At 38.4% G+C, this 11,762-nt stretch overlaps 1 pseudogene; it reads left to right on the top strand.

Moving 5' to 3' along the window:
• Positions 1–1,267: 1,267 nt before the first annotated feature.
• Positions 1,268–11,033, top strand: LOC143853881 (NADP-dependent D-sorbitol-6-phosphate dehydrogenase-like; annotated as a pseudogene).
• Positions 11,034–11,762: the final 729 nt, after the last annotated feature.

Here is an 11,762-nt window from a genome sequence, read left to right on the forward strand (position 1 = left end):
AAAACTTACAAATCTTTATAAAAACTGAAAGTCTCCAACACCATGATTAGGCGAAACCAATTAAATTAAGATGACTGTCATGTCAGTTGAAAGAGAAATTTTGATACCATTGATATGTAATTGGTGCAGGGCACCCTCCTGATTGATTCGTAGAGACTTGTTGGCATCGTCTTACCTCGATAATCAAGGCAAGTTGTAGTTGATTTATGTAATAACGGTTCTGGTAATGGCTTGTATTATGAATTTAGTTCTTTATTATCATGTTTCAAATACGTCATATTTCTGTACCTTAGAATCTCAATGAAAAGAGAATTTTGAAAGGATTTGATTTGAACAAAAAAAAATATGATTTTATGCATATATTCCTTGTCGCTGTATGATAATGTTATTGAACTATATATATATATATATATATATATATATATATATATATATATATATACTTCCACCCGCTTCGGCCAAGTGATGATGACATGGGATATGTACATAAGATGTTTTTAGTAAAATGGATTAATGATAGAATTATTGGACCCATGATGTTGTATTTACTTTAGTTACTTACATTTATCTCTATGTTGTGTTGGCATGATTTATTTTCCTGCGTGCCATATTCTGTTGATTCACCAAGATTCGTTCTTATTAGTGATCATACCTACCCATCATATGCTTTGTCTATCAATATTTCATTATCTTCTGGAACTGATGTATATGGAACAATTTTGTAATGCAATTCTCATTAGATCACCTTTATTACATAAAGTCTTCTCCAGTTGTACAACTTGCTTGACATATTTTTCCACCTACAGGCTTTGAGGAGATTAACGAGAGAGCTTTCGCAAACGAGCAAATTTAAACAACATAGGATGGGGATTGAGCAATCGTACTTTGAGAATGATGTTTTCCCAAAGAGTCAGAGTTTCGTTTTTGGTTATTTTGTTGAGCTTCCGCAGATAGTTAGTAGTTATAGATTTTTGTTGTTACAAATTTTAATTGGAATATGACAGTATGTAATAGGATTCTTACGTTTTGGAATAAGATTGCTCATCTTTAATATTATCTTAAGATTAGTCTTTTGTATATGGTATTTAAAAAAAATAAAAATTCTTGTGTTTATGTCAGTGGGATGATCCAAGTCTTAATGAAGTATTAATCTTCAATGTAAAATATTTTGAATATTTTAGCACCTTCAAATATGGGTTTCTCTGATAATGATTTTGCTCCAGTCATTGGCAGATTTATTTGATTCCAATCATGCCCTAACAGACTAATGTCATTTGCAGCTGCTTACCAAAATGAAGCAGAAGTTGGGGAAGAAGTTGGGGAAGCTCTGGCAGAAGCATTTCAAACCGGCCTTGTCAAACATGAGGACCTTTTCATTACCACTAAGGCCAGTATATCAGTACATTTATGACATAGATATGACCTTTTTTTGTCGCCATATATGATTTTGGCATCTCTAGTCTACATCCACCCAAACAAATGACAGATTTTTCCATGTATTCTGAATCTCTGATTGCAGCTTTGGAATTCCGATCATGGTCACGTTCTTGAGGCTTGTAAAGAGAGTTTGAAGTAACTCCAGCTAGAATATCTGGATCTATATCTTGTTCACTGTCCCATACCCACGAGGCATACTGGTAAATCCCATCCTACCATTTCAATACTTTTCACTCTTTTCTGTTGTCTTGAATATATTTTACCATTCATGGTTTGCAGATTAGGTTTACGGGCAGACATTGCTTTCATCGTTTGGATATATTTAGGGGCCGTTTGGATACGCCGATTTTAGAATCTTGGATTTCCTCAAAATTGTACATGGGAGATGAGAGAAGAAAGAGACCAGCCGTCGTTTTATGATTTCTCGCCCTTCTTTCCGACAGCAAGAGAGCAGGAGATCGTCCCATGTTTCCAGGTTTTAGAAATCTCAGAATGGGAGAGAGATTTCTAAAACCTGGATTTCTTACTTAAAATCGAAGAAATGCTGTCAAGACAGCATACAGAAGCTTGATCATGAACCCTCTTTTACACTGTTTTCAAAGTAAAACCTGCATTCTAAAATCCATGTATCCAAATGGCCCCTTAATTTTTTTGGATGAAATAGGGTATCCCCACCCTAATTTTTCTTTTGAATATTTTTTGTTGCATAGGCTTGTTACTTAGAGTGTTGATTTTCCTATTTGTGTAAATGCAGGTGTAGGAACAACTTCTAGTGCACTGGATGAAAACGGTGTGCTGGACATAGACACAACCATATCTCTGGAAAATACGTGGCATGCTATGGAAGATCTTGTTTCCATGGGATTGGTGCGCAGCATTGGGATCAGGTAAAGCACTCCATAATCTTTCAAAAAAAAAAAAAAAAAAAGGTAAAGCACACCATATAATGTTTCTACAGTAATCTGATAAATACCTCTCTTATTTATTTATAGAATGAATTTCCATGAGTTCTGACACACGCATGAAAGTTGCATTTTTTTTCTTTAGTCTCTGTTTCTTTCAACATAAAGTCGGTGTAAAACAAATTTTACATCCATTTTTAAGTGGAAAAAATGGTGTCATTTTTTTTTACACCCATTTTACATTGAAAAAAAAAATGGAGAATTAGGGCACCTTTGGCTGCCATGAATTTTTTTTGCATGATAAACTGGGTTCTCCAAGTGGTGAGAGAGGGGTAGGGTGGGTGAAGTGGCTAAAAATCAGGAAACTATTATCTCCAAGTGGTGAGAGGTGGCTAAAAATTAGGAAACAACCTTTTCCTGATTTCTAGCCACTTCTCGCCCTCATCTCAATCGTGTCCTCTCAAATCTCTCTCCATTTCCCACCCACCCTACCCCCCTCTCACCACTTGGAAACACTAATTTATCATGAAAAAAAAATTCCTGACTGCCAGACTTGGCCTTATTGTTAAAGCAAACCGGGGGTAGTTAGTGTATATTCTGTGGCTGACTTAATGGCTACTACTCATCTGTAATATACCCTTAATATATTCTTCAAGAAACTTCCTTATATGTTTGGTTGGTCCAGCCATGGGATTGTTTTGTAGCTCTTCCCATTTATGATATCTTGTATTGTATGCCTTTTGCTTCTCTCACAATATCAGGCATTTTAGCCCAGGCATAAAATCTAGAGTTTTCTAGATATTGCAATTGCCCTGTAACTTACATAATGTTTTTCCAGCAACTATGACATCTTTCTCACTCGAGATTGTTTGGCTTACTCGAAAGTGAAGCCTTCAGTGAATCAGATTGAAACACACCCCTACTTTCTGTTAGTGATTTTGCATTTTCAAAATCATGTATATTACATGTTTTAGTGTTTTGGAAAATGTTTTATCAAAAGCGTTTGGGAAAAAGAAAATGTTTTCTTGGAAATATTTGCTTTTACAAAAGGATGTAGAAGTGTAGTTGAAAAAGATAGTTCCACATCGGATGAGAGAAAAGAAAGAGAAGGGCTTATAAAGCACTACCTTTTCTAACTCTTGTTGATTGCACATTGGGTTGAACCCATGGTTGGACCCGCGGGACGGTGCAACGCACCGTTCGCACACGCGCACGCGCGCGCGCGACGTGGGCAATGGGCTATAGGGCGCATAGTGGCGCTTTATTGGCGCTTTTTTAGGCGCACTTTGCACTTCGCACGTACGCAACGTCGCGAGGAGCGATTGGAGCCTTTAATTTTTCCAGATTTGATCTGCACCATTGGATCAAGATGAAGGTGGACCGGTCGGATGGGTGGGTCAAATGGTTCGCAGGCCCATCAAGCTGAATGGTTCAGTTGTTTCGGGCCTAACGGTGGGCCCGTTTCGGTTCGGGCCTAACGGTCGGCCCAACGGACCCATGACTCCAACGGTCAAAGGGTGTGATCAAATGGGTTGTGTCCCTTTCCCCAACGGTCATGTGCCAAGGGGGTGCGATCCACACCATAGATGGTTGATCTAACGATGACTAGGTTGGAGAGAGGTTTTACTCAAGCCAACAGTCACATCTAGGATCGATCAGGACCGTTCAATATCAATGGGTGCGATCTAACGGTCAGATTTCAAACATTCTGGAAAGGTGCCCTGTAGAGGTGTTTTTCGCACTGAAAAGACACCAGATGGTCTATAAAAATGTGCAAACTTCAGTCATTTCAGATAGAAATCGAATTGGCAATTCTGACTGACTTTACACTCTCTTCTACACTCCTACAAAAATCCCCAAGTATTTCTACATACTGTTTTTCTTTTGTTTACTGTTCTAGATACTGTTTTTTCTGCAGAAACAGAATCTAGAGATTTCTCTAAGGCTTGAAATTTCGGAAGGGCATTTCGGGTTTGATTCCGCTAGTGCTACGCGTCATCAAACATTAGTAGGGCTTCCCTACTAGGCTTCATTGTATCTTGGAGGCAATTCGCGGATCCCCTTTGCACACTACTAGTGGGGGCGAATCTTGTCTTAAGGAAAGTGATATCACGCCTTGAAGCAACAAGTTTCTGTTTTCTATCATCAACAGTACCCTCAACAAATTTTCCAACAATCTTAAGACAAGATTTTCTACTGTTGTTTCAATGGCACTTTATTCAGTTCGTCAAATGACCCAAGACTTTGTCAAACTCGAATGTTTCGACAAAGGAAATTTCAAGCGCTGGCAGAAGAAGTTGCACTTCATTTTGACATCACTCAAAGTGGTCCATGTTCTCACTACTCTAAAGCCGTCAGCAAATGAAAATGAAACTTTGGCGGAGGCTCGTGCAAGGATGAAGTGGGAACAGGATGACTACATTTGCAAAGGGCACATCCTAAATGCTATGTCAGATACACTATTTGACATATATCAAGGCATGGGATCAGCAAGTGAAATCTGGAATGCACTTGAAGCCAAATACTTGGCGGAAGATGCCAGTAGCAAGAAATTCACTGTGAGTCAATTTTTAAATTTCAAAATGGTAGATGATAAGTCTGTTATTGATCAATTACATGAAATACAACATGTAATTAATCAAATTCATTTGCAAGGCATCCTTCTTGATGATTCCTTCATTGTCCCGTCAATTATTGACAAACTTCCACCAAATTGGAAAGACTTTAGAAAAAGTCTAAAACACAAGAAAGAGGAAATGTCTATTGAAGACTTGGCTCAATGCCTCAGGATTGAGGAAGAGTCAAGAATCAGAGACAAGAAAGAAAATGAAACTGTATCCTCTAAGATCCATTTGGTGGAAAATGTCAAGAATTCGAACCAACAAAGAAAAGGCAATTGGAAGAGAAACAAACACCCTGAAAAGAATACTAATAAGAATAAGAAAAGAAAGGGTGCTTGTTTCAACTGTGGCAAACCAGGCCATTACAAGAGTGAGTGCCGACTTCTTAAGGATAAGAAGTCGGGTGCACCAACAGACAAAGAAAAGTTTGTCGCCATGATTTCAGAAGCAAATATGCTTGAAGATGGCAATGATTGGTGGATTGACTCTGGTGCGACGATGCATGTCTGTAAAGACAGGAACCTGTTTTCAACTTATGAAACAGTTGAAGATGGAAGCGTGTTATACATGGGAAATTCGTCGACAGCAGAAGTCAAAGGGAAGGGCAAGGTGGAACTTGAGTTCACATCCGGCAAGCGACTCACTCTAACCGGTGTCTACCATGTACCAGAAGTTAGAAAGAACTTAGTGTCTGGAAGCATTCTCAACAAGAATGGCTTCAAACTTGTATTTGAATCTGACAAGTTCATTCTTTCTAAGGGGGGTACTTTTGTTGGGAAGGGATATATGTATGAAGGGATGTTCAAACTTAATATCAATAAAGTGAATGTCTTTGCTTATGTTTTGGATTCTTCTTTATCTTTATGGCATAATCGTTTAGGACATGTAAATACTAGGAAAATGAATGATATGGTTAAGTTAACCTTAATTCCTAAATATGAAAATGACTTAGTAGATAGATGTAAAACATGCATGCAAACCAAGATAATCACTAAGTCATTTCCTAAAGTAGATAGAACTTCTAACTTGTTAGATTTAATTCATAGTGATGTATGTGACATACATAGTGTTCCCACAAAGGGAGGTAAAAAGTATTTTGTTACATTTATTGATGATTATTCTAAGTACTGTTATGTTTATCTACTTAGTCATAAAGATGAGGTTTTAGAAAAATTTAAGATTTATAAAACTGAAGTAGAAAACCAATGTATAACAAGCATTAAATGTCTCAGATCAGATAGAGGTGGTGAATATCACTTTCCTCATTTCTGTGAATCAGTAGGCATAGTCCATGAAACTTCTGCCCCTTATACACCACAACAAAATGGTGTAGCGGAAAGGAAGAATAGGACACTTACTGAAATGATTAATGCTATGCTTGTTAATTCTGGTTTAAATAAAAGTTTTTGGGGTGAAGCCTTACTTACAGCTTGTCACATTTTGAATAGGGTACCAAGTAAGAAATCTAATATAACCCCTTATGAATTGTGGAAGAAAAGGAAACCAAACTTAAGTTACCTTAAAGTTTGGGGTTGTAGATCTATAGTTAAAGTCCCTAAACCTAAGTTAAGAAAATTAGGTGAAAAGGGTATTGAGTGTATCTTTTTGGGATATGCTAGTCACAGTAAGGCCTATAGGTTCTTAGTTATAGAACCTAATGATTTCATAGATGTCAATACCATAATTGAATCTAGAGATGCCTTTTTCTATGAAAATAGGTTCACTGCAATTCCTAAAGAAATTGAACCTACAACTTCTGTAGATCATCCTTTAGAATCACAAACAAAAGTTGGTGAACCTAGTGTACAACCTAGTAAAATAAGAAGAAGTTCAAGAGATAGAAGGGATAGGAGTTTTGGCCCTGACTTTGTAACCTACCTGGTAGAAGGGACAAGGGAAAAACTCCAAGGTTCTGTCTTGTTAAACTTAAGCATAGAAAGTGACCCTCAAACCTATGGAGAAGCCATAAAGTCACAAGATGTTGCTTTTTGGAAAGAAGCAATTAATGACGAAATGGATTCTATCATGGGTAATAAAACTTGGATTTTGGTTGATCTACCACCTGGGTCTAAACTTATAGGATGTAAATGGATCTTCAAGAAGAAGATCAAAGTAGATGGGACCATAGAAAAGTTTAAGGCAAGGTTAGTTGCCAAAGGGTTTACTCAAAAACCCGGAATTGATTACTTTGACACATATGCACCTGTTGCTAGGATTTCTACCATTAGAGTGTTGATTGCCCTTGCTTCCATATACAAACTTCACATTCACCAGATGGATGTTAAAACCGCATTCTTAAATGGTGAACTTGATGAAGAAGTGTATATGGAACAACCTGAGGGATTTATTCTGTCAGGCCAAGAGCATAAAGTATGTAAGCTTATCAAATCTTTGTATGGGCTTAAGCAAGCCCCTAAACAATGGCATGAAAGATTTGATAAAGTCTTAGTGTCAAATGGTTATAAGATACATGAGTCAGATAAATGTATATACAGTAAATTTAAGGGTGGCAAAGGTGTTGTTATTTGTTTATATGTTGATGACATGTTAATTTTTGGTACTGATATTGCAAGCATTCAAAGTACTAAATCATATCTTTCTCAAAACTTTGATATGAAAGATATGGGTGAAGCTGATGTGATTTTGGGTATTAGAATCATAAGACAGGATAATGGTCTTATTCTAACACAATCACATTATATTGAGAAAGTTCTTAAAAAGTTTAACCATTTTGAATGTTCACCCATTTCAACACCTTTTGACCCAAATATAAAGTTGTATCTTAATACTGGCAGGACTATCTCTCAACTAGGGTATGCTAGTGTAATTGGTAGTCTTATGTATGCTATGACTTGTACTAGACCAGACATAGCATATGCTGTAGGTAAACTTAGTAGGTTTACCAGTAATCCTAGTTTTTCTCATTGGATTGCAGTCTATAGAGTTTTAAAATATTTAAAGAAAACTATAGACTATGGTTTATGTTATAGTGGGTATCCAACTGTAATAGAAGGATACTCTGATGCTAGTTGGATAACTGAGCGTATAGACCATTTATCAACCAGTGGGTGGATTTTCACCCTTGGTGGGGGAGCAGTCTCCTGGGCCTCTAAGAAACAGACATGCATAACAACTTCAACTATGGAAGCAGAGTTTATAGCTCTGGCAGCATGCTGTAAAGAGGCGGAATGGCTTCGGAATTTGTTATTGGAAATTCCGTTATGGTCTAAACCAATGCCATCGATTTATGTCCATTGTGATAGTCAGGCCACACTATCAAGGGCATATAATCATGTTTATAATGGTAAGTCCAGACATATAGGACTTAGACATAGTGCTATAAGAGAGTTACTTACTAATGGAGTAGTAACTATTGATTTTGTGAGATCGAGCCAAAACTTGGTCGATCCATTCACTAAAGCTCTTGCAAGAGATCTGGTGTGTAAAACATCATTAGGGATGGGGTTAAAGCCATTAACCAATAGTCACCAATGATGGAACATCAACTCAACACTTGAATAAACATCAAGTCTTGAGTTCAATGAGTCCAAGTACATCATATGGAGTGATTGCAAGCACTATAATCTGTATTATTTGCCATCCCAAGGTAAAGTGCTTGGTACCTGTAATGTTTAAAAGGAGAAGGCTGAGTATTTAAACTCTTAATAGGCTTATAACATAGTGTTGGAGTGTTTTAGTTACAGGGGCACTCTTGATAAGCCTACCTATGTGAGTGTGGAAGTGGTGCCGCTTCCTATGAGACCTGGCTAGTCTCTAGAGCGCTCATGAAACCAAGATATAGACACAAGGCCAGTACATGTGTCGGTTTTAGAAATTGCCCAAAGAGGTGAAATCTTGTGTGTGAGACGTATCCGGTTAACCAAATAGAATAGCTAGTTCAAAGATACGTCTACTATGCAATTCTGGTTAACTTTGATATGTCCTCACTAAGTGAAGGTTCAAATCGAGAGATACCTTCATCTATGCATAAGATTTCCAAGCCTGATGAGAAAATTTTCTTTGATTTTGAAAATGGTGGGGGATTGTTAGTGATTTTGCATTTTCAAAATCATGTATATTACATGTTTTAGTGTTTTGGAAAATGTTTTATCAAAAGCGTTTGGGAAAAAGAAAATGTTTTCTTGGAAATATTTGCTTTTACAAAAGGATGTAGAAGTGTAGTTGAAAAAGATAGTTCCACATCGGATGAGAGAAAAGAAAGAGAAGGGCTTATAAAGCACTACCTTTTCTAACTCTTGTTGATTGCACATTGGGTTGAACCCATGGTTGGACCCGCGGGACGGTGCAACGCACCGTTCCCACACGCGCACGCGCACGCGCGCGCGGCGTGGGCAATGGGCTATAGGGCGCATAGTGGCGCTTTATTGGCGCTTTTTTAGGCGCACTTTGCACTTCGCACGTACGCAACGTCGCGAGGAGCGATTGGAGCCTTTAATTTTTCCAGATTTGATCTGCACCATTGGATCAAGATGAAGGTGGACCGGTCGGATGGGTGGGTCAAATGGTTCGCAGGCCCATCAAGCTGAATGGTTCAGTTGTTTCGGGCCTGACGGTGGGCCCGTTTCGGTTCGGGCCTAACGGTCGGCCCAACGGACCCATGACTCCAACGGTCAAAGGGTGTGATCAAATGGGTTGTGTCCCTTTCCCCAACGGTCATGTGCCAAGGGGGTGCGATCCACACCATAGATGGTTGATCTAACGATGACTAGGTTGGAGAGAGGTTTTACTCAAGCCAACAGTCACATCTAGGATCGATCAGGACCGTTCAATATCAATGGGTGCGATCTAACGGTCAGATTTCAAACATTCTGGAAAGGTGCCCTGTAGAGGTGTTTTTCACACTGAAAAGACACCAGATGGTCTATAAAAATGTGCAAACTTCAGTCATTTCAGATAGAAATCGAATTGGCAATTCTGACTGACTTTACACTCTCTTCTACACTCCTACAAAAATCCCCAAGTATTTCTACATACTGTTTTTCTTTTGTTTACTGTTCTAGATACTGTTTTTTCTGCAGAAACAGAATCTAGAGATTTCTCTAAGGCTTGAAATTTCGGAAGGGCATTTCGGGTTTGATTCCGCTAGTGCTACGCGTCATCAAACATTAGTAGGGCTTCCCTACTAGGCTTCATTGTATCTTGGAGGCAATTCGCGGATCCCCTTTGCACACTACTAGTGGGGGCGAATCTTGTCTTAAGGAAAGTGATATCACGCCTTGAAGCAACAAGTTTCTGTTTTCTATCATCAACAGTACCCTCAACAAATTTTCCAACACTTTCAGCGTGATTCTCTTGTCAAATTCTGCCAAAAACATGGGATCTGTGTAACTGCCCATACTCCTATCGGTGGTGCCGTTGCTAACATCTAATGGTTCGGTTCAGTTTCATGTTTGGAAGATCCAATTCTCAAGGTGAGTGACTCTACTCTGTAACCAAGGCACGGAAGGTGTTTGAAGATTCTGTGAAACAACCAATCACTCCAAAAGCTTAAGCTGTTAGTGTTAGTATTGGTGTTTTTTTTTTTTGGATGGCAATTATTGTTGGTGTTATTTAATCATTTATACCTGACACTCCCCCTCACGTGTGGCCCCTCTTTTTGGGTTGGCCATACGCATGAATTTTTAATATCAAGGAGTTGTTGGGTTTTGAACCCAGGACCTGCCATGAGGCAATAGCTCTGGTACCATGTGAAACTACCAATTACTCCAAAAGCTTAAGCTGTTAGAGTTCGTGTTATTTAATCATTTATACTTGAACAAATTATTCTTAGCTAATGTCTTTTTGTGCGACCGGATTATTTGGTTCTTTTGATTGGCATCAGGGTTTGGCTGATAAGTATAAGAAGACCGTAGGTCAGCTTGTTCTTCGGTGGGGCATTCAGAGGGATACTGTTGTCATCCCAAAGTCATCAAAGATTGAGAGGTTGGATGAGAATTTCCAAGTGTTTGATTTTGAGATATCGGAGGAGGACATGAACACAATTGAGAATGTGGATCGCAAACATCGGACCAATCAACCTGGCAAGTTTTGGGGCATAGATCTTTTTGCTTAGGCCCCTTTATTCAGAGAGGGTTCTTTTCCAATTCTCTTTAACTCATGTGACTACTGAATGTGTGTTTAAGAATTATATTTGGGAGAGAGCTTAAGAGTAAAGCAACTGAGCCATGAGAATTCTTCACACTTTTTTAAGGATTATTAATGAATGCCCTTTTAACTGTTGGTGTTAGAAGGTCTATATCCTTCAGGCGAATGATATTAAGGTACACTTGTTTTCAGATTGTAGCAAAACATTCATCCTAATTTTGCACATCTGCAAAAGAATGGGTGTTCTTATCAGTTTATTAAAAAACCAAAGGAATTCTTGTCATGAAAAAACAGTTATTAATGTGTTCTTGGACAGATTAGAGCAATAGGGAGGGCAGATAGGGATCTCCCTGAAGCAGGTAGACCTTCTTATAGCAGTCCTCATATCTTCTATAAGGTTTTTATAAGGGAAAGGCCTTGATTTGTCTATGACAGTCACTCTGTTATATGCTTTTCTTATGGCTGTTGATGGCTTGTAAATGCCTTTTAACAGCTACCTGGGTGAGTGTAAATAAAAAGGGATGCCACTATTGAAACGGGGCGCACTATTGTCAAAATTTTGAAAAATTTTCAGAACTGTTTTATGGGTGGTAATAAATTCGCCCCCTCTCATTAGGTATTCACACGCCTTTTACCCGGGCTGTGAAGCTAAACTTCTCTCTCAAACGGTACATCCGTACATGGGGCTCGCAACTTT

The sequence above is a fragment of the Tasmannia lanceolata genome, unplaced genomic scaffold (assembly GCF_043159265.1).
Source record: "Tasmannia lanceolata isolate RefF3 unplaced genomic scaffold, GAP_Taslan_0.1 ptg000020l, whole genome shotgun sequence".
NCBI classification, from domain to species: domain Eukaryota; kingdom Viridiplantae; phylum Streptophyta; class Magnoliopsida; order Canellales; family Winteraceae; genus Tasmannia; species Tasmannia lanceolata.